The 20,939-nt window shown below is 43.8% G+C and overlaps 1 protein-coding gene across 9 annotated transcripts in view; it reads right to left on the minus strand.

The window, feature by feature from the left end:
• AUH (AU RNA binding methylglutaconyl-CoA hydratase) overlaps nt 1-20,939 on the minus strand; it is a 208,369-nt gene that overhangs the window by 72,683 nt on the left and 114,747 nt on the right. The gene's annotated exons all lie outside the window — the stretch shown is intronic.

A 20,939-nucleotide genomic window follows, 5' to 3' on the forward strand; every position in this document is an offset into this window, starting at 1 on the left:
GAAGGCCTTCTACACAGCCGCAAGCGGACCACCTCCAGCCCCTGGGGGGTGAATCCTGCCACCCCTGCTCCCTCCTCCCGTGCTCTCGGATGACAGGAGCACAGGCAATACTCAGCCCTCAACACAACCGTCCCTCCCTGTGCAGCGCAACAATCCCAACAGAGGCTCCTGGGCGGTGAAAGAGACCCGGCATGGTAACGCTACAGAAACCCGCCAGCCTCCTCGCTCCTCCAGGCAAACCACACAAGCCACCCGCGGAGGACAGCAAAAGCACGGGGCGTGCCTGAGACACCACTCTTCGAGGAAGGAAGCCCAGTGCAAGAACTAATGGGAAAGTTCCCATAATTTAGACAAGACGTGAAATCAATACGTGAGACTCAAAGGGGCGAAGATAAATCAGGAGACCAGAACGTAAAGGAGCCCTGCAGCTAAGAAAAGCGCTAAGGACCAAAATAACACTACTCCAGCACTCACACAGGAGTCAGCAATGGCACAGCATAAAAGGAGCAAGGCGGAAGGCATCATGCTGAAGGCAAAATGCTGGCAAAAGAAGGTACGACACGCACCTGGGTAAGTTCGAGGCTGAGCAAACACGGGGCAGATGGCTGTTCCTCAAGGAACTCAAGCCGCCAGGGCTGAGCACCAAAAGCCTCGGGAGGGGGGCAAACCCGAAGGCTGGGAAGAGGCTGGGCCCCTCTCCGTCCACGCCAGCAACCGCCTTCCTGATTCTCACCTGAGGGACGCACCAGCCCCACTCCGGCTGGGTTCACCCATCTCCCAGGCTCCTCCCGTCCGTCCCCCCCACCCAGTCCTTCAGCCTCCTCATCCTCCGCAGTCTGGTCTTCCTGCCGCTGGAGGTCTTCAGCCACGTCCGGGCGGGGGCCGGTGATCTCCAACCTTCTACTTAACCTTGCCATTCCCTTAGTCGTTCTCTGCATGCGACCCTCTTGCGCGCCCTGATGCCGCATCTGCATTGCGGCACGTGGCTGCAGGAAATCTCGAGGTCTGGAGAATGAGGCCGCCCGGAGCTCAGCCCCCAGGGCCAGGGCACAACCCTGGCCCAGGAAGCCCTGGGGAGTACTGAACTCTCCTGCAATCCCGACCGCTCGACCCTGGTGGCACGGCCACTGTACCCCGTGTCTACAAGGCGGCTCTCCTCTCCAGCCCTCACGTAGGCAGTCAGCAACACTACAATTCACAGCTTCTCCATCCGCACGGGTCCTGTCTACTTCCCGCACCCCCTTCCCCATCTGCCCACAACGCTGGTCTCAGAACGAGGCCACACTCCTCATTTGAAAGGAATCCCTCTATTTCCTCCAGGATCGGAGACGTTGGATCGCCGTATTGTTTTTATTCTCTCGGTATTGTGGACCCCTCCTGCTTACGGGGTCTACTTTTTCTGCTGGTGAGTCCTTTCATTGCACTGACACACTGGCTCTTTACAGGGCACCCGGCAAACACTTAAAGTACAACAGCACAAATCAACATTTCAGAAATAGTGTTTGCCTGTCTACTGATGGCAACATCACACATTCCCTTTTCCCCCCCTTTTATTATGTTTTCTTCATTGAAGTCGGAGACATACAATGTTATGTCACTTTCAAGCATGCAACATCATGACTTAACGTTTACACACGCGATGAAGCGATCACGATAGGTCTAGTGACCATCCATTACCATACGTAATTATTATAACATTATCGATGGTTTTCTCTGTGCTGTACGTAACACCCCATGACCTACTTATTTTATAGCTGGACATTTATACATCTGCATCCCCTTCACTGACTTCATCCCTTCTCCCACTTCCCACCGCTGAGAACCACTCATTTGTTCTCTCTATTCGTGAGTCTGTTTCTGTTTTGTTTGTTCATTCGCCTTGTGCCTTAGATTCAACATCTAAGTAAAAGGCAGATGTCTTTCTCTAACTCTGACTACTTAGCATAATACCCTCTAGGTCCATCTGTGCTGCCACAAATAACAAGATCTCAATCCTTTTTATGGCTAATAGCCAGTGTTTATCCATTCAACTATCGGTGAACTTTATCCATTCATCTACTGATGGACACTCGAGTTGCTTCCATATCTCAGCTATTGTAAATAATGCTGCAACAAACACGGGAGTGCAGATACCTTTCTAAATTGGTGTTTTCATTTTCTTTGGATGCCCACGAGTGGGATTATTGGATCATACGGTATTTTTAATTTTTAAAGGAACCTCCATACTGTTTTCCACACTGGCTCTACCAATCGACATTCCCATTAACAGTGCAGGAAGGTTCCCTTTTCTTTTCGACACTACCCATGGTGACACGTGTGAGGTGTATCTCATTGTGGTTCTGATCTGCATTTCCCTGATGATGAGTGATGTTGAGCACATTTTCACGTATAGATTGGCTATCTGTTGGTCTACTTTAGAAAAATGTCTACTGAGGTCTGCTGCCCATTTTTTAATTATATTGTTGCTTTGGTGTTGAGTTGTATGAGTTTATATATTTTGGCTATTAACCCCTTAGGGAATATATCATTTGCAAATATATTGTACCATTCAGTAAATTGGCTGCCTTTTCATTTTGTTGATGGTTTCCTTTACTGTGCAAAAGCGTTTTGTTTTGACACAGTCCCAATAGTTTATTTTTGCTATTGTTGCCCTTGTCCAAGGAGACAGATCCAGAAACAATGCAAAGACTGATATCCAAGACGTTAGAGCCCACGTTTCCTTTTAGGAGTTTCAGAGGTCTTAACATTTAGGTTATTTTTCTGTATGGGGTTAAAAAAAAAAAGGGGGCGCCTGGGTGGCGCAGTCGGTTAAGCGTCCGACTTCAGCCAGGTCACGATCTCGCGGTCCGTGAGTTCGAGCCCCGCGTCAGGCTCTGGGCTGATGGCTCGGAGCCTGGAGCCTGTTTCCGATTCTGTGTGTCCCTCTCTTTCTGCTCCTCCCCCGTTCATGCTCTGTCTCTCTCTGTCCCAAAAATAAATAAAAAACGTTGAAAAAAAATTTAAAAAAAAAAAAAAAAAAAAAAGTGGTTCAGGTTCATTCATTTACATGTAGCTATCCAGTTTTCTCAACACCTTTGGTTGAAGAGACTGTCATTTCTCTATTGTATATTGTCACTGATTAACTATCCCCTTTGTCATAGATTAATTGACTACAAAAGTGTGGCTTTGCTCTGGTGTCTCTATTAAGTCCCACTGATCTATGTGTCTGTTTTTGCACTGGTACCATTCTGTTCTCGATTCCTGTAGCTTTGTAGTATATCATGAAATCAGTAGGTGTGAGGTCTTCAGCTTTGTTCTTTCTCAAAATTCCTTAGGCTATCTAGGGTCTTTTCCAGTTTTATACAAATTTCAGGACGTTTGTTCTAGTTCTGTGAAAAATGCTGTTGTTACTTTAATAGGGATTGCATTAAATCTATAGATTGTATTGGGTGTATGGGCATCTAACAGTACTAATTCTCCCAATCCACAAACATGGTATGTTTTTCCATTTATCTGTGTCATTTTCTATTTTTTTCATCAATGTCTTCGAGTTTTCAGAGTATAGGTCTTTCACCTTCTTGGATAAATTTATTCCTAGGTATTTTATTCTTTTTTGTTGCTATTGTAAATGGGACTCTTGATTTTTCTTTATACTGGTTTATTATTAGTGTATATATTTGCAACAGATTTCTGGATATATATTAGTTTCGTATGCTGCAACATACATTTATTACTTGTAATAGCATCTTGGTGGAGTCTTCAGGGTTTTCTATATATATTATATATATATAGATATATGTATATATCTATATATATCATGTCACTTGGAAACAGTGACAGTTTGACCTCTTCCTAATTTGGATGCCTTTTATTTTTCTTGTCTAATTGCTGTGGCTCGTACCTCTAGTACTGCATTGAATAAAAATGGCAAGAGTAGGCATTCTTGTCTAGTTGCTAATCTTAGAGAAAAAGTTTTCAGCTTTTAAACATTGAATATGTGTAGCTGTGGGTTTGTTCACATATAGCCCTTTATTATATTGAGGTATCATTCCTTTACATCCAGTTTGCTGCGTTTTTAGCATAAATGGACACTGACTTTGTCAAATGCTTTTTTGCATTTATGGAGGTGATCAGATGGTTTGTGGCCTTCATTTTGTTAATGGGGTATATCATGCTGATTAGTTTGCCTACATTAAACCATCCTTATATCTCTGGGATAAATTCCACTTGATAGTGGCATATGGTCCTCTGACTATATTGAATTTGGTTTGCTAGCATCAGAGATATTGGCCTATAATTTTTTTTTTTTTTAATGGTGTGTTTGGTTTTGGTATCAAGGTAATGTTGGCCTCATAGAATGAATTTGGAAGTGTTCCTTCCCCTTCAATTTGTTGGAACAGTTTGAGAAAAATAGGTTAACTGTTCTTTGACCGTTTATAAGAATTCAATGGTGAAGGTAACTAACCCTAAACTTTAGTTTGTTGGGAGTTTTTATTACTGATTCAATTTCACTACTAGTAATTCATCTATTCTGATTTTCCATTTCTTTCTGATTTAGTCTTGGAAGATTGTAGATTTCCAGATTTCCAGGAATTTACCCATTTCTTGTAGGCTGTCCAACTGTTGGGTAATAATTGTTGGTAGTTATCTCTTATGATCCTTTGTGTTTCTGTGGTGTCAGTTGTAAACTTCTCTTTCGCTTCTGATTTATTTGAGTTCTCTCTCGTTTCTTCTTGATGAGTCTAGCTAAAAGTTTATCAATGTTGCTTATCTTTGCAAAGAACCAGCTTTTAGTATCATTTATATTTTCTATTGTATTTTTTGTCTGTATTTCTTTCTTTGCACGCTCATCTTTATTACTTTCCTCTCCCCCTTCTACTAACACTGGGCTTTTTGTTCTTTTTCCATCTCCTTCAGGTGTAAGATCAGTTTGAGATTTTTCTTGTTCATCAAGGCAGGCCTGTCTCGCTATACACTTCCCTCGTAGAACTGCTTTTACTGCATCTTGCTATTTTGGAACATCGTGTTTTCATGTTCATTCATCAAGGCCTTTTTTATGTCATTGATTTCCTCATTGAGCAACTGGTTACTCAGTTTCTATGTGTTTGTTCAGCCTCTATGTGTTTGTGTTCTTTCCACGCTTTCCCTGTTACTGATTTCTAGTTTCACACTGCTGTGTCCTGAAAAGATGCTGGATAGGATTTCAGTCTTTAATTTATCGAGACTTGCTTTGTGGCCTAACGTGATCTATCCTACAGAATGTTCCATGTGCACTAAAATACTATATATTCTGTTGCTTCTGGATAGGATATTCTGTATATATCTATTAAATCCATCTGGTAAAATGTGTTATTCCAAGCCATTCCTCCCTTATTTTCTGTCTAGATTTTCTGTCTAGATAATCTGATCCACTGATGTAAGTGGGCTATGAAAGACTCTTACTATTATTGTACTGCTGTCATTTTCTCCCTTTATGTCTACAACATTTGCTTTGTGTGTTTAGGTGGTCCTATGTTGGATATAGAGATATTTACAATTGTTATATCCACTTTGTTAGATTGACTCCTTTATCTTTATGTAATGCTGTCTCTTGTTAGTTTTTGTCTTAAAGTATGTTTTGTCTGATATAGGTATTACTACCCCAGCTTTTCTTTTCATTTCCATTTGCATGGAGTATCTTTTTACAACCCCTCACTTTCAGTCTGTCTTTGGGTCTGAAGGGAGTATGGTAGGAAACATATGATGGGTCTTACTTTTTTATCCATTCAATCGCCCTCTGCCTTGTGTATTATTTATTCTCTTTACATTTAAAATAATTATTGATTAGGTATACTTATGACCATTTTGTTCACTGCCTTCTGGTTTTTTATAATTCGCTGTTCCTTTCTTCTTCTCTTGCTCTCTTCTGATTTGATGACATTCTTTATTGTTATGTTTAGATTGTTCTCTCTTTGTGTAGCTATCATAGGTTTCTGGTTTCTGGTTACGTGAGATTCATGTAACACCCTATGTATACAGCAGTCTATTTTAAGTTGATGTGGCTTCGGTTCAAACACATTCTAAATGCACTACGTATTTTCTCCAGGTCTGTGGTATCCTTCCTTCTTGTGGGCTGGACGTGGGTCCCAATCAGACCTCAACTCTGCCTCTCCTGCCCTCCTTGATGTGGCCTTCTCTTTGTATGTCAGTCCCTGGAAGAGCTGTTCAGGTCCTTCTCAAGGAGAGATGCTCTATATGTTGTCTGCAGCCTCGCTGTGTCTGTGAGAGCAAGTGAACTCAGGATCCTACTGTGCCATCGACTGGGAATCTCACACGTTCTCATTTAAGTAAGCTGATTTGAGAAAAACTAACTTTACCCATTTTATTATTTTCGTTGTAGTAAATGATTTGTCATTGTAACAAGACACATGAGATACTTCTGGTCGAAAAAGCCTTCATTTTAGGGAAAGGAAAAAATGTGCTATAGAATAGATGGCGATTTTTCATTTTTAACATTTTAAGTTATATTTCTCAAGTAATTCTGAAAAGTTTCCCTCAAAACAAAGTAACACATCAATTTTGGATTAAAACCGAGAATGGTGTGTGTGTGTGTGTGTGTGTGTGTGTGTGTGTGTGTGTGTATTTTTTTTTTTTTTTTTTTTGAGAAGAAAAAGACCAGACTGCAGCTGCTATCCTCCCTGGCCCTGAGTACAAGGGCTGCACTGGGGCTCCCACCTCTGCCCCCGGCAAGGACAGTCAGGTGAACTGCATTAGTCAGTGGTGCAAACAGCAGGGGCTTCACCAACACCTACAGGTCTCCACCTACACTCAGAACAGGCCCTAACCAGCCAGCCTGCAGGAGGAGGAAGGGCGGGGGAAAGGCTGAGTTATGGTAGTTATCCCGGGGGTCCATCTTGGGCCAGCCACATGGGCCGCCACCAGATAGGTGAGCGGGCCGCCCAGGAGGACCAGACCTGCTCGATGGGCCCAGCCTAAATCGCTCCTGCATATGCACCAGATCGAAGTAAATGGTGGTTGATTTAGAGCCACTGACTCTAGGAGTGGACTGTTAAACAGTAATATGGTGGCAACAGATAGCTGGAGCACTGACAAAATGCCTCATAGGGAACAATGACTAGAAACAGAAAGACACAACTGTACTGGTATCTTCTGCAACGTGTCCTGAGAACACAGACAGTAAATCCACAACGAGCAAGGGAAGTTTTGATCCTTCGTATCAGAATCCAGTACATGAAACAGACAGACGCTGTAAGGACACAGATGAGGCCCGTCTGCTGCCTGCTTCAAACACTGTTGTGGCGGGATGCAGCCACACCCACCCTGGTGTGTGGTCTACGGCAGCCCCACGCAGCAGCCGCGGAGATGAGGAGTTGGCCCCCCAACTACTAATGGCCCCCACAGCCTGACAAATTTACCAACCGGTCCTTTACAGAAAGTTTCCCCACCCTGATACAGACGATGGGAAAAATACAAATAACAAGTTTGATCTAAAGAACCCTGCACCCCATCTTACTTTCAAATATTTGGGCAACATGCATGAATGCTAACTGTGCCCTCGGTCAGAGAGAAAACCTCCGCAATGACAAAGTAACTTGTACTAGATAATCTGTCCACAAAGTAACGGAGACCAGATATCAAACAAAAATAGTCTCTAAAGCTACGTTTCCATATTAAAAACATACACAGGCACCTGGGTGGCTCAGTCAGTTGAGCATCCAACTTTGGCTTAGGTCATGATCTCACAGTTCATGGGTTCGAGCCTGGCGTCAGGCTCTGTGCTAACAGCTCAGAGCCTGGAGCCTGCTTTGGATTCTGTGCCTCGCTCTCTCTCTGCCCCTCCCACGCTCACACTGTCTCTCTCTCAAAAATGAATAAACATTAAAAAAAATTTTTTTTTAAATCTACAAATAAGCTAAATGACAAATAAGTATACTAAATAAAACAGTCAAAATACAGATACAATTTCTAAACAAGTGACTTATAACAAAGCACCTAATATGGTAAATATCTCAATCCTAAAATTTCTATGTTTAATGAAAAGCAAAAAAGTCTAATAAGTTGAATACAGTTTTGAAATAAGATATTTGGATCAGACAATTTTCCCTTTGAAAACAAACAAAAGGAATGCTGGGTTTCAAGATTAAAGAAAAAAAATACGTGTGTGTGTGTGTGTGTGTGTGTGTGTGTATTTATATACATATATATGTAAAATAAGCACTAGAGATCTGAAAGAACGGCCATTTTACGGATGAAACCAGAAATCACCTAAGTGGGCAGAATACAGGAGCCCCTCAGTCACGGACGCCCCAGGCTAAGTCACACGTACTGAACCCTGGCTCTTGATCCAGGTTCCAGGGCCACAGGGTTGGAGGCAAGGAGTCAAGAGCTAGAGCCTGATCCAGGTGGGGAGGCTAAAGGAGACCCACCCATCGTGCAGGACTACAGAGGCTCCTTTCTAGGAAGGTAAACCAGATCTCCAACCTCACAACCACAAAGCACTGCATAAAAGGCTGTCCTCGTGCTAAACAGAGCCAGAGGAGGGCTAAAGAGAAAGAGGAAAACTGGGGAGTTACAGCCACAGAACTGCAACTGTGTAGTTCTGCCTCCCAGCATCACAGAACCTGGGCACCCACGGACCCTGAAGAACTGATGAGAAATCCAACTAGCCCTGCCCTTGGGCCAAGAGCAGAACAGATACAAACCTCTCCGGGGCAGGGCACATTCAACCCTCGTCAGAGCGCCTGCAAGTAAATTTTCCCAGGAATGACCGGCACACAAAGATACTCAGACACAAAAAGAAAAAGACAAGAGCGAGAACCAATAGAAACAATAAAGAGGGTAAAAAAGACTCACAAAGACCAAAAACAAAATGATCAGGTCCAGGTTTTAGAACAAATACATCTACCATAGGTGAATGAATGACAAACTTAAATATATTTGCAGGAAAAAGAAAACTAGAAGTGATTTAGAGATTTTAAAATGAACTAAACAGAGTTTCTAGAAAGGGAAAACACAGTAACTAACATGAAACACTTCAGAGATATACTCAGCAGCAGGTTGAACACAGCATAAGTAAATTAGAATTATCCCAAATCCAGCATACAGAGGAGGAAAAACAACGATCCGGTCTTGCATAAATTTAGCAGATTCTGAGATGAAAGGAAAGAAGGAACAGACAAAGACAACATTTGAAGAGGTGCTCACTGGATATTGCTAAACACTGAGGGGAACCAATTCACCTATTAAGAGTACCAGTGAATTAGCGAGATAAATAAAATTAAATCTATACCTTAATAAATAAAATGGTAATCCAAGAAGCCAGAGAGGAAGAAAATAAAATGTAAAGGAAGCAGGCAAACAAAACCAAAGAAACAAACAAGAAAAGAAAAACCCTAACAGATTTCTTCAAAGAGCCAAAAATGACACTAGAGCCAACTTCTCAGGCAGAACAGATGCCAGCAGAGAGTGAGATACTGTCACAGGGCTGAAAGGACATAACATCACCCCAGGAGCTGTTAACAAAGGGAAAAACGACAGGCTCAAATGGAGTTAGTTGCGCTAAGCCCAGCTTGAGCAAACCGAGACTTAATCCCCAGCGCACGTGCACTCTCGGCCGCTCCCAGCAACGTGACCTTTGTTGAACCGGACCACGGGAATCACCCGGCCGGCACCAGTGGGCTAACTAACTGCCTGGCAGACCCCCACCTTCCCGGGAAGGAAGGCCAGGGACCTTGCCGGGAACAATCCTCTTCCCGCCCCCTTCTGCCTACAAAAGGCTTCCATTTTGCACAGCACCTCAGAGCTCCCGTCAGCCAGGATGTGAGGCTGCCGAGTCACGAGCTGTTTGGCAAAGCCGACTGTGTCTCCCAACTAACCGGGTTCAATGTCGTTTAACAGATTCAGTGGCAGCGGTGGGATCGAAGGAGACTTCCGTCAGCTTTGAGAACAACAAGAAGCTCAGGTATGGCACCTGGGCACGAATTCTCTACCATTCCTGTCTTCCCTGAGGGTCCGGGTCTGCTCTCTTGGCATCAAGCTCTCGATCTGATCGGCTCTCTAGTCCGGGCAGGTCAGCTTGAGACACCAGGCAGTTCCATCTGGAACCGAAGCCACCAGTGCTTCATACAGACCACAGTTCACCGTCTGACTAGAACACCCCGGATTCCATACTGGGGACAGCCAGTGGCAGCTGTCGCTCCCCACTTGTTGGGAATCCGTCTGCAATCCCCACTTTGGGGTCTCTGGTTCTGCCCCTCCCCCAGGCCACGGCTCCACAGGAATCGGAGGTACACGCCGGGCCTCCCCTAGGCCGGGCCGCAGTAACATCCTGAGTAACTGTGGGACACACGTGTGTCTTACGTCGTGTACATAAAGGCTATCGCTGGCGAGTCTCAGAGGCTAGAAAGCCACAAGGGCCGGCAGACACGGGTGCAACACTGAAATGCTGTTACGTTACTCCCCATCCAGCCTAAAACTCAATCAGGGTAAGTTGTACGTGGAACAGGTTCAACTGACAATAGCTGTTCACCTCGTGAAAACCTCTCATCACCTACAGTAACAAGGTAAGCTGCAAAACATCACATCATTCCCTCCCCACGGTACATCCCTTTTTGGTACTAGTTTGGCTTAGCTAAAAATAACGAAACTGAACTAATTAATAAGAAGAAGAACGGAATCCTTAAGTTCCAAAGAGTTGAGCGGGTCACTTTCCAGCACTAACGACAACCCAGAATTACCACGGCCGTCATGAGGACCATTCTAATCAGACGAGATCGCTCACGTCGGAAGTGCCCTGGAGAGCAAGGGTTCCCAGATTAGACAAACTGAAAGGGACACCTAATTTTTTTACCGGTATACTGAAATGTTAAAAAGCCTTCAAAAGTCCCAAATAGCTTCATTAAAAATCTCTTTGCAAAAGGCTAATGAATATTTAAAAATGCGAGATCATGAACACAAGTCCGCTAAACTGTTAACTTTACAGCTCCAAGGCCAGAGGCCTAAGTGATACCTGGGTCCTGCCTCATCCCTCCTACGGTGGGGTCCATCATGGAAACACTGGCCCAGGGGGTCCAGCATCTCTACTGTAATCAACCAGGGCCGTGGGAAAACAGACTGTCCTCAACCGGCCTGTGCAAACGTTTCAACATCTGTGCCCCTAAAGAAGAGCCCCATATGGGCCGCTTCTCCAGTTGACAGACTCCAAAGGACTCTCGGATGAACTGCTACCAGTAATCCCCTTAAAAGAGCAAAGGGGTAACTACATATTAAAACGAATGAAAGAACTGGCCAAACTCGGGTAGATTGCGGAGCTATCCTCTCCACCTCAAACCTCACTTGCAGCCTGCAGACGGGATCCTGGAAAACACGAAGGGGCTGGCTAACATTGAAACATCACAGAAGGAAAAGTAGGATGTGGGTTTCTGGTAAGAGAAGGTGTGAGAAACGGAGATCTATTTTTTATTGAGGGACAAGAAAGTCATTTTGTCCTAAAGGGAGGAGACTACAGAATGGGGGGGGGGGGGGGGAGAAAAAACCCCAAATCTGAACACAAATTACAAAGTGGTAGATTTGTAGCTCAAGCTGGCTAAGTTTGAAATGGACCTAATGATTAAATTCAAAAAAGTAAATGAATTTTATTATCAAAACTACACTGGCACAAAATTACACTTGGCTTTCTTCTGTCAACAGGACAAAGTTTTCTTAGATTATTGGTCTGCTCCTGACTAGGGACTCTGAAGGGTTTTCTTTAAAGCGATCTTCCTAGAAAGCAGAGTCTGTGTTTTAACAAAATAATCTCCTACACTCCATGTTGTCACCATCATCTCTTTGACTTACTGAGACTTCTCAATTAAAAGAGCCAAGGTTTATTTTTTACAATGACTTAACTTCCTGGATTTGCCCCTAAAGTCCTTAACTGTCACTACAGTTAAATACATGACTAAGTATTGTTTCCCCTGCGATCCTATCTGACCAAGTATTTTAAAGCCTTTAGGTAGTTTTGACAAATAAATCAGATTCTAAATCAAGTCTTCTTGACCTTGAACTAGCTTTGGGATTCTCCAAAGGGCCAAACAGCTCAAGAGATCTGCTCTCTCTCCTTATGAAAATGGAGATGTTAATCTAATTAAGCTTATGTTAAATTACATGGGACGCATCCTCCAAGAAGAATACTGAGCCCTTTTTCTGTTGTATGTATCTTAAAATATTCTATATTTTGGACGTGATCTTATTTTTTGTAAGTTTGTTTGTTTGTTTGTTTAGAGAGACTAAGTGAGCAGGGAGGGGCAGGGAGCAAGAGAATCCCAAGCAGGCTCCGCACTGTCAGCACAGAGCCCAACACAGGGCTTGAACTCATGAACTATGAGATCATGACATGAGCTGAGCTCAAATTGGAGGCTTAACCAACTGAGCCACCCAGGTGCCTCTAGACATGATCTTAAAATACTGTATTACAGAAATAACTACGTTTCCTTATCAAATGAACTCTGGTCAGACCTTTAACAGTGGGCATTGCAAGTTTCTGTCGTTTACAGAGAGTACTTGCACTTAGATGCTCTCACAAAAGTGTTCCTGCAAACGTGCTTCATCTTCAGAAAGATCCACAGAAAGGACCTGGACAACAGGATTCTGAAAACTTTAAGATAACAAAGCTACTGGGTAAGAATTTCCAAAACTAATGGAAAAACTAGATTCAAGAAAAGATTAATTACATGGGACTGAACTTATTAGCAGGATGATGAGAATTCTTTTTTTTAACAATTTAATAACATGTACCTTTGTAAACAAACATGAAACATTTACCTTTTCCCCCCCTCTCTGATCCATCCAGATTTTAGAAACTCTTGAGTATTCTTTTCATGGCAACGTAATTAGTTATTTGCTCCAGTTCAACAGTAATCTGTTTTCCTCGTACAGGACACAATTGGAAACACTGGCTATATTACCAAAGCTTTCACTGAAATGGTATTTGCAGGTAAAATCTGATGGGGAGGGGCGCCTGGGTGGCGCAGTAGGTTAAGCGTCCGACTTCAGCCAGGTCACGATCTCGCAGTCCGTGAGTTCGAGCCCCGCGTCAGGCTCTGGGCTGATGGCTCAGAGCCTGGAGCCTGTTTCCAATTCTGTGTCTCCCTCTCTCTCTGCCCCTCCCCCGTTCATGCTCTGTCTCTCTCTGTCCCAAAAATAAATTAAAAACGTTGAAAAAAAAAAAATTAAAAAAAAAAAAAATCTGATGGGGAGTCCTTGGCATGGCTTCCTGGCCTCAGGGAAAGGTTCCTTATCAAAGTTTTCAGCAAAGGGGCGCCAGGGTGGCTCAGAGCATCGACTTGATGTCGGCCCAGGTCATGATCTCGCTGTTCGTGGGTTCAAACCCCACATCAGGCTCCAGGCTAACAGTGCAAGGCCTACTGAGGATTCTCTCCCCAGCCCCTCCCTTTTCTCTCTGTCCTTCCCTTGCTCACTCACGCTCTCTCACTCTCAAAACAAATAAATAATTTTCAGCAAAGCAGTCTTTAAAAAGAGCTATGTGGTCAATCTGTATTCTTCTACTTACGTAAATAACCTGGCCAAGTTGAATGCAAATAAATTAGTTTCACTGTGATTATCTTTAGTAAAAATGTAGGGGTGATCAGAGAAAGAAAAATTATGTCTGTACCTTTGTAAATATCAGATTCTGGTCCTGTCAACTGTCTCCCAGGTTTTGTTATATACCTGTAAACTGGGCTGGATCCTGAACTCTTCTGATTTCCTCAAATGTCTGGGGATGACTTTCTGAACTAGTATGTCCAGTGTTCTCCCATCCTTCTAATTTGGAATGACGAGGAACAAAGACTGCCCTTGGATCTCCTTGGAAGGTGCAATACCGGGAGCTCCTCACTACTCAGATGGCAGCCGAGCTTTAGCGACTGGAACCTTGGGTACACATCTCACAGCTGAAGAAAGCTCCACCTGACATCTGGTCCTGTGTAGATGCTAGAGACCTGCAAATAAAATTGACTCGGAAGAGAAGTAGCCGACATCAAGGTAGCCTGCTTCCTCCCAAGACGTCAGATCAAGACATCGTAATTTCACTAAACGTGAAACTCTTTTTTTCTTCTCTGTCTTTCCTTTACTCTGACACTGGCCTGTAAAGATAATGCTATCAGTCATATTCCCCAGGCCATTGCTGAATGAAATGACCATTCGGACTGTTGGATTTGTAATCAGACACTGATCTCTCCATGATGCTGCACTCCATTAACAGTGCCACGGTACCGGGCAGGGTTTGTGCACCGACATGATTTCTCTTTGTCTGCGGTAGTTATCGTTCTCCTCGGACCTGTGAATACCTAGAAGGCTGGCGCTTAACTGGGCAATGCCTCTTAGGATTCTAACTGCACCTGACCACAAATGAATGGAGACACCTCACGTGTCAACTGTCCAGGATTTACATCATCGAGTTTAAAAAGGAACCTCCCAGCTCCTTTCATAATCCTCTGGCAGGCCCCAACTTCCCTGGTTGGGAGTAAATGTAAACAAGGCTATCATCAGGAACCTCTCCTGAACTCGTGAAAGTACTGCAGAATCCACCGCTAAGACAGCTGCCCAACAAGAACCCAGAGACGCTCTGGCCAAAGTTGTTCTTGAAAACAGGACAGACCTTGACTTGCTTTTGGCTGGGCTGTGGCAGCCACCACCTGTTGTACCTGGATTAACACTCTTGGGGAAGTTGAAACTCAGCTACATCGGATCACTGAGAGAGCCATTTGGCTTAAGAAAAGTACTCCTTCAACGGGGTCTTTCTATGGCTTATTCGGTTCTGACTGGTTTGGGTCATAAGAACCCGTGTCTGGTATCTTTGCCACAAGCATCTGTGCCACCAACATTTTTGCCACGTAACTAACTGCCCATAAAGCAATTTGCCATAAAAGATAAAGTAACGTGAAAGAGGGACACTTGTGAAAAAGGACATAATGAAGCATGAAAAATAAGTAACGAAAGTAAAGAGATTTTATCACGCATACAAAACATTACATTTAAATGTGTGTGGATTCATGGCAATACTGTGCAAACATGTGATACTATTTTGTGGACTGTACGTAAGCACTTGGTTCTAAAGTCCTTTGTTCAGAGCAGTATATATATAGATTCTTTGCTTGTTGATTTGTTACCTCGTTCTGTGCTGTACGTTTTCTCTTCTTGATGAAATTTCTCCCTTCATTAAGAGAATATCCGTTTCCAAACGCGAGGAGGCGTATCTGTCGCTGAGCTTTGTGTTGTCTTGCCAAAGCTTTCCGTGCCGTCGCGTGTTCCTGGCGTACTGCCCACGTGTCCGTGTACAGACGTTCCAAAGTTCTGTGGGAAATGTGGCTTCACCTCCGCGCCTTCCGGTCCCTCAGTCTTGCTCCTCCAATCCAGGGTTTCAAAATAAGAAACGAGCGCCTGCCGCAGGTCCGGCAGGTCAGGGTCACACGTCGGCTCCACGAAGCCACGCGTCACGTTGCCAACTGGAAGGAACGCTAACGCTGTGATGCATTTGATTTTCTGTTAAATTCAGCCTCTGTCTGCCAGCACAACTTCTATCTGACACCAGTGGTTTTGGGGTCAGGGTTTTTTGCCACATGAAACAAACAGCCAGTTAGAGTGGTATCCAGGTATTCTTCTAAAGGAAGAGACAATACTTTTTCCTCAAAGTCAACCGTTAGGGCCTCGGGGCCTACTCTTGAACATTGAGCGCTTTAGTGTACAAAAAAAGTCTGCTCCCGGAGGTAATTCGAACAGACAAGAGCCACTACTGTTACTGATCGCTACGTGCGACATACGCTTCAACGTTCCACCACGTGACCCGTCCCTTAGAGTTCACCTAATCATCAAAGGCAGATTCTGTGTAAATACCGGAATTCTGCCTATACCACGTTCTCCGCTACCAAACAGCAAAAAGTTTTCAGCATTTTCCAGAAACATACTCCTCAGGAATGACACAACCATTTCTTTTTAGGAGCTAAGTGGAACTTGACTCTTCTTTTGCTGCAACTACAGATACTGCTGAGTGAATTGGTAAAGACAGCACTGGAGAACAAGCGATTGTGTCTCAATGAGGCAAAGAGGCAGTAATTAATGCTCTCAAAAATCAGCTGCATCCTTTATATTGGCCATAGCTCAGTAAGCTTTTGGTTTGGACGAGTGGGAGGGGAGGAGCGCTGGGCAAGGACCCGCAGACGACAGGCTATCACTCTGGCGCAGTGCGCAGTCTGGCTGTACGCTCCCACCCCACGCTACGGCGTCACCCACCATCTGGGGACCGCCACATCGACTCATCACCGTATAGACCGCTACGAGATCTAAGGTTTATATGAAATTAAACATGGGAGCACCAAGTTGACAGAAAAGTGAAACTGTCAACCAGTTGGGTTTTTTTTTAATGTTTTATGGCAAAAGTGCCTTCCAAGCTATTAATTAGTTAATGCCTTAAATTTTGATCCCATCTCTCTCAGTTAAGCTCAGAGTCTAATCAAAAGTGAGGAACTGTTTAAAAAATGCAACAATGGGCCCAAAATGGGAGTCACTTGTGCCAAGCCCACATCAACCAACCAAGACTTAATACCTAACCTAACCGTAGCCTCGGCCTCTCCCAAACACGTCACCCCTAACCAATCAATTTGGGATTGCCTGGTCAGCACTAGTGAGGCCACCTGCCTGACAGACCACTTCTTCCTTCAAAGGAAGGTGACCTTGCCTAAAACAACCCACTCTTTGCCAGAAATTTCCATTTTCTGCCCCTTCTGCCTGTAAAGCCTTCCATTTTATACAGCTCCTTGGAGCTCTGTTCTGTTTGATAAAATGGAATGCTGTCCAATTCACGAATCACTAAATAAAGCCAATTAATGTTCGAATTTACTCAGTTGAATTTCTTCTTTAACAGAGTCTACACCCAATGAACATATTCTTCAAGAATGAAGGCAAAAACATGAAGATAAAACTCTGTCCATTTCTCATAGCAATATCAGACTGAAACAAAGCCATTCAAAAACAAACATACAAAAATGAGAAAAATCCTTAATAATGTGGATCTATAGCCCCAAACTTATAGGTAGTAAAAAGGATTAATGCATTTTTAAAAAGCTCACAGGGCGGGGGGCACATTCACTAAGCAAAGTTTGAAGACAAATTAGTAAAGAGGGAAACTGGTAAAGTGGGGGTAAATGGGCAATTGGGAAAAAAAAAAGGCACAAAGAACTAATTCTTAATACACAACAAACTACTGAAACTCAAGTTTCAGTACAATTTAATAGTAAAGGAAAAAAGCAAAAGCTGTGAGCAGACAATGGAAAATTCAAATAGTCCACAGGGGACCAGAATATGCTACTTTGAAAACTGCCACTTTGGCATAAGGATTATTTTGAGCTGAAAGCAACTGAGAAACAGCAGACACAGGAAAAGCTCTAAAACAGCATTAAGTTTTCCTTTTGTAAAAGCAAGGTACATTTGTACAGGAAATTTCCATTTGTAACGGCGTCTCCCTCTCCAGCACTGGGAGGAGGAGCACAACTCAACACTCCTCTTCAGCGGAGAAGGCAGCAACACAAATCTGCATTGTGAGCCTCCCTAGACAAGGCTTTCCCCATACATTTCCATAACCTACCTCTCACAGAAACCCAAACCCTTTTCCTTTCGTTTCGCCTAAGATGGCATCTGAGCCCCTGAGTTCTAGCCACCTCCTGGAGTTACTAATCACTGAGTTTTCTCCCACGTAAAGGCACACGGTAACACAGTTTCCCTGTTAGTCTGTCTTCTGTCAGCATAACTTCCAAGACCCCAGGCAGAGAACATCAGAGGGCAGAGGAGTGTTCGCCCTCCTCTAAAGGCCCTTATAAAGAGAAATGAAAGTTACATAACCATGGAATGTCCTTCCTGACTTGTGACACCGCAGACATCCCAAGACCAGCAACTGTGTTAGCGAGGTGCCAGGGGTGCTGACCCCTGTGCAGGAAGGTCAGCAGGACCTGGGAACAGCACCCTCAGCCTTCTCACTTCTCGGACGCTACTCAACGACAGACCAGTAATGACATGAGATGCTGTGACACACAGACAAGTTTTTCCTAGTGACTGCATAATTACAAAAGACCAAAAACAAGGCAAGTGCCTATCAGTAGGGGCAGGCTGAGTGGATTACAGCACATCTACACGACAGAAAAAAAAGGAATGAGGAAGACATCTTTGCGAGCATAGAAGTAAGGGTTTTTGCTGTCTACACACTGCTATCCTGCGTAGATGATGCCTGGGTCATATGGGTCACATGGCAGGTGTACGCACAACTTCTTTAAAAATGCCAACATGCTCCCTAAAACTGGCTGTACCATTTTACAATCCTGTGTGTGGTATAGGAGAGTTCCAGAAGCCACATCCCTGTCACCATTTGGTACAGTCAACGTTCTTAATTTGAGCCACTCAGCTTGGTATTCAGTGGTGTGCCATCGTGGTTTTAGTATGCATTTCCCTCATGATGGACATTTTGTCATGTACTTATTTTCCGTTCATAGGTCCTCTTTGGTGAAATGTCTTCTCCAATCTCTTGACTATTTTTTAATTCGTTTTTTTTTTTTTTTTATTTAAATTCAAGTTAGTGAACATACAGTGTAGTCTTGGCTTCAGGAGTAGAACCCAAATGACTCATCTCTTACATATAATACCCAGTGCTCATCCCAACAAGTGCCCTCCGTAATGCCCATCGTCCATTTAGCCCCCCCTTCCCCCCAGCAATCCTGTTTGTTCTATTGAAGAGTCTCCTATGGTGTGCCTCCCTCTCTGTTTTTATCTTACTTTTCCTCCCTTCCCTTATGTTCATCTGCTGTGTTTCTCAAATGCCACAGATGAGTGAAATCATATGATATCTGTCGTTCTCTGACTGACTTACTTCACTCAGCGTAACACACTCTAGTTCCATTCATGTTGTTGCAAATGACAAGATTTCATTTTTTTCTTATTACTGAGTTTTGAGAGTTCTTTACATATTTTACAGGCTGCAAGTCTTTTATCAGATATGTGATTTGCCCCTATTTTTTCCCAGTCTGGGACTTGTCTTTGTATTCTATTAACAGTGTCTTTTGACAAGAGATTGATCAAGCCCAATATTTTCATTTTTTCCTTATATAGATTGTGCTTTTGGTCTCTTTTCTAAGAAATCTTAACTTTCTAACCCAAGAGCACAAAGATTTTCTTCCTAAATTTTGTGCGGAAGTCTCATAGTTTCAGGTGTCACATTTATGTCTATGATCCATTTTGAGCTCATTTTTATATACAGTGAGAGATACAGATCAAAGTTAATTTTTTTGCATATGTTCGACCAATTGTTGAAAAGATTATTCTTTCCCCTAATTTTTAGACTTTATGCCAAGCTTTATTTTTAAATGTTTACATTTGGGGGTGCCTGGGTGGCTCCATTGGTTAAGTGCTTGACTTCAGCTCAGGTCATGATCTCGGGATTCATGGGTTCGAGCCCCGTGTCGGGCTCTGTGCTGACAGCTCAGAGCCTGGAGCCTGCTTTGGATTCTGTGTCTCCCCTCTTCTCTCTCTGCCCCCTCCTCCACTTATGCTGTGTTTCTCTCTTCCACTAAAAATAAACATTAAAAATTTTTTTTTAATAAATTAAAACAATAAGTGTTACATTTGTATTATTCATTCTTTTTGTCTTTCAGGGGCCTGCTGAGCATGTCCCAAAATACATTCCTTCTTCCTCAAAATGTCTAAAAGTATTAGTTCTATAACAAAGAAAAACTAAAGGCACAGATTCTTAACAGCATTGGATTTTTGACAAGGGACGCCCTAGCCTAAAAGCTGGAATACAAAGAAAGCCCAAGGGCGGGCGAGTGGCTCCAGAGGCATTGGACATATGGCCTAGGACACGGTCGGGGCTACGGGTTGGGACACGGAAATTTCAAGCGTTGGCAGGCAAGCCTTACACTCTGGCCACCTCTCACGTACAGAACACTAATGCGTGCTTACTGATCCCCACTAAGATGCAGTTACACACACGCGCACACACGCGCACACACACCAGAGCACTGCTATAATTCGTACGCTAGCCTAATGGCATTTCTCTGTTCACGGTCAACAGTATAACAAAGCATCTATGTCTGCAGGAGAGAGCTCACGTAAATGCCGAAAGAGAGAACACTAGAAGAAACAGGTCGAGAAAGCGAGACTCCTGAACGCTGGCCCGGAGCTCTCTGACAGCTCTGGTGGCTGCGGGAATAGGAAGGCCACGTGGCCCCGGGACTCACTGAGGAAACAGTGTCTCACAAACCATCGTGTCAGCCTCCTTTTCCTGCTACCTCACCCCTGCAGCTGTTCTTTTAGCTGACTGCACAAAAGAATGTTTGTTCAGGTTTTTTGTACGGTAACGTAAAATCAACCATAAAACAGATACACTAATACATACTTAGTGACCAAATACATTTTGTACCTTTCCTCATAACTAGGAATGTGACAGATAAAAGTAGACTTAAAGAGTACGTTCAGAATATGCTTATCAACCACTCTTTTTCTTAGTTTTAAATTAAAAATAATTTTAAACTAAAAAATTTCTTAAATTCAGAGACTCTTTGGAAACTGTAGTCTGTGCTAACCCCTTCTTTTGGGAAACAGAAAAAACTGAGGAGATAAACGGTCTCCAGGTCCAGAGTGAAGGGCAGAGAAGCTTTAAAAGGACCAGCGTGCGCCAGAGAAAGCAGGCGGCGCGTGGCCACCCGCCCTCTGGTGATCCGGGGCATCCTGTGAAATCCCACCACCCCACTGGCCCCCCACAGCCTGTCCTGGTGAGCACATTCCTCTCACTCCTTGAGAAGCTGTCTTATCACCACAGCCCTGTCAGGGTCATAAAGGTCACTGCATCACTTGGCAAACATTTAGGATGTTTTCAGAGTTCTCACTCTCTGCCAGGTCTGGCGTAGGGCTCGGGAATACCAAGGAAACTTCCTCCTCGGTGT

This window comes from Panthera leo, chromosome D4 (assembly GCF_018350215.1).
Source record: "Panthera leo isolate Ple1 chromosome D4, P.leo_Ple1_pat1.1, whole genome shotgun sequence".
Classification (NCBI taxonomy): Eukaryota; Metazoa; Chordata; class Mammalia; order Carnivora; family Felidae; genus Panthera; species Panthera leo.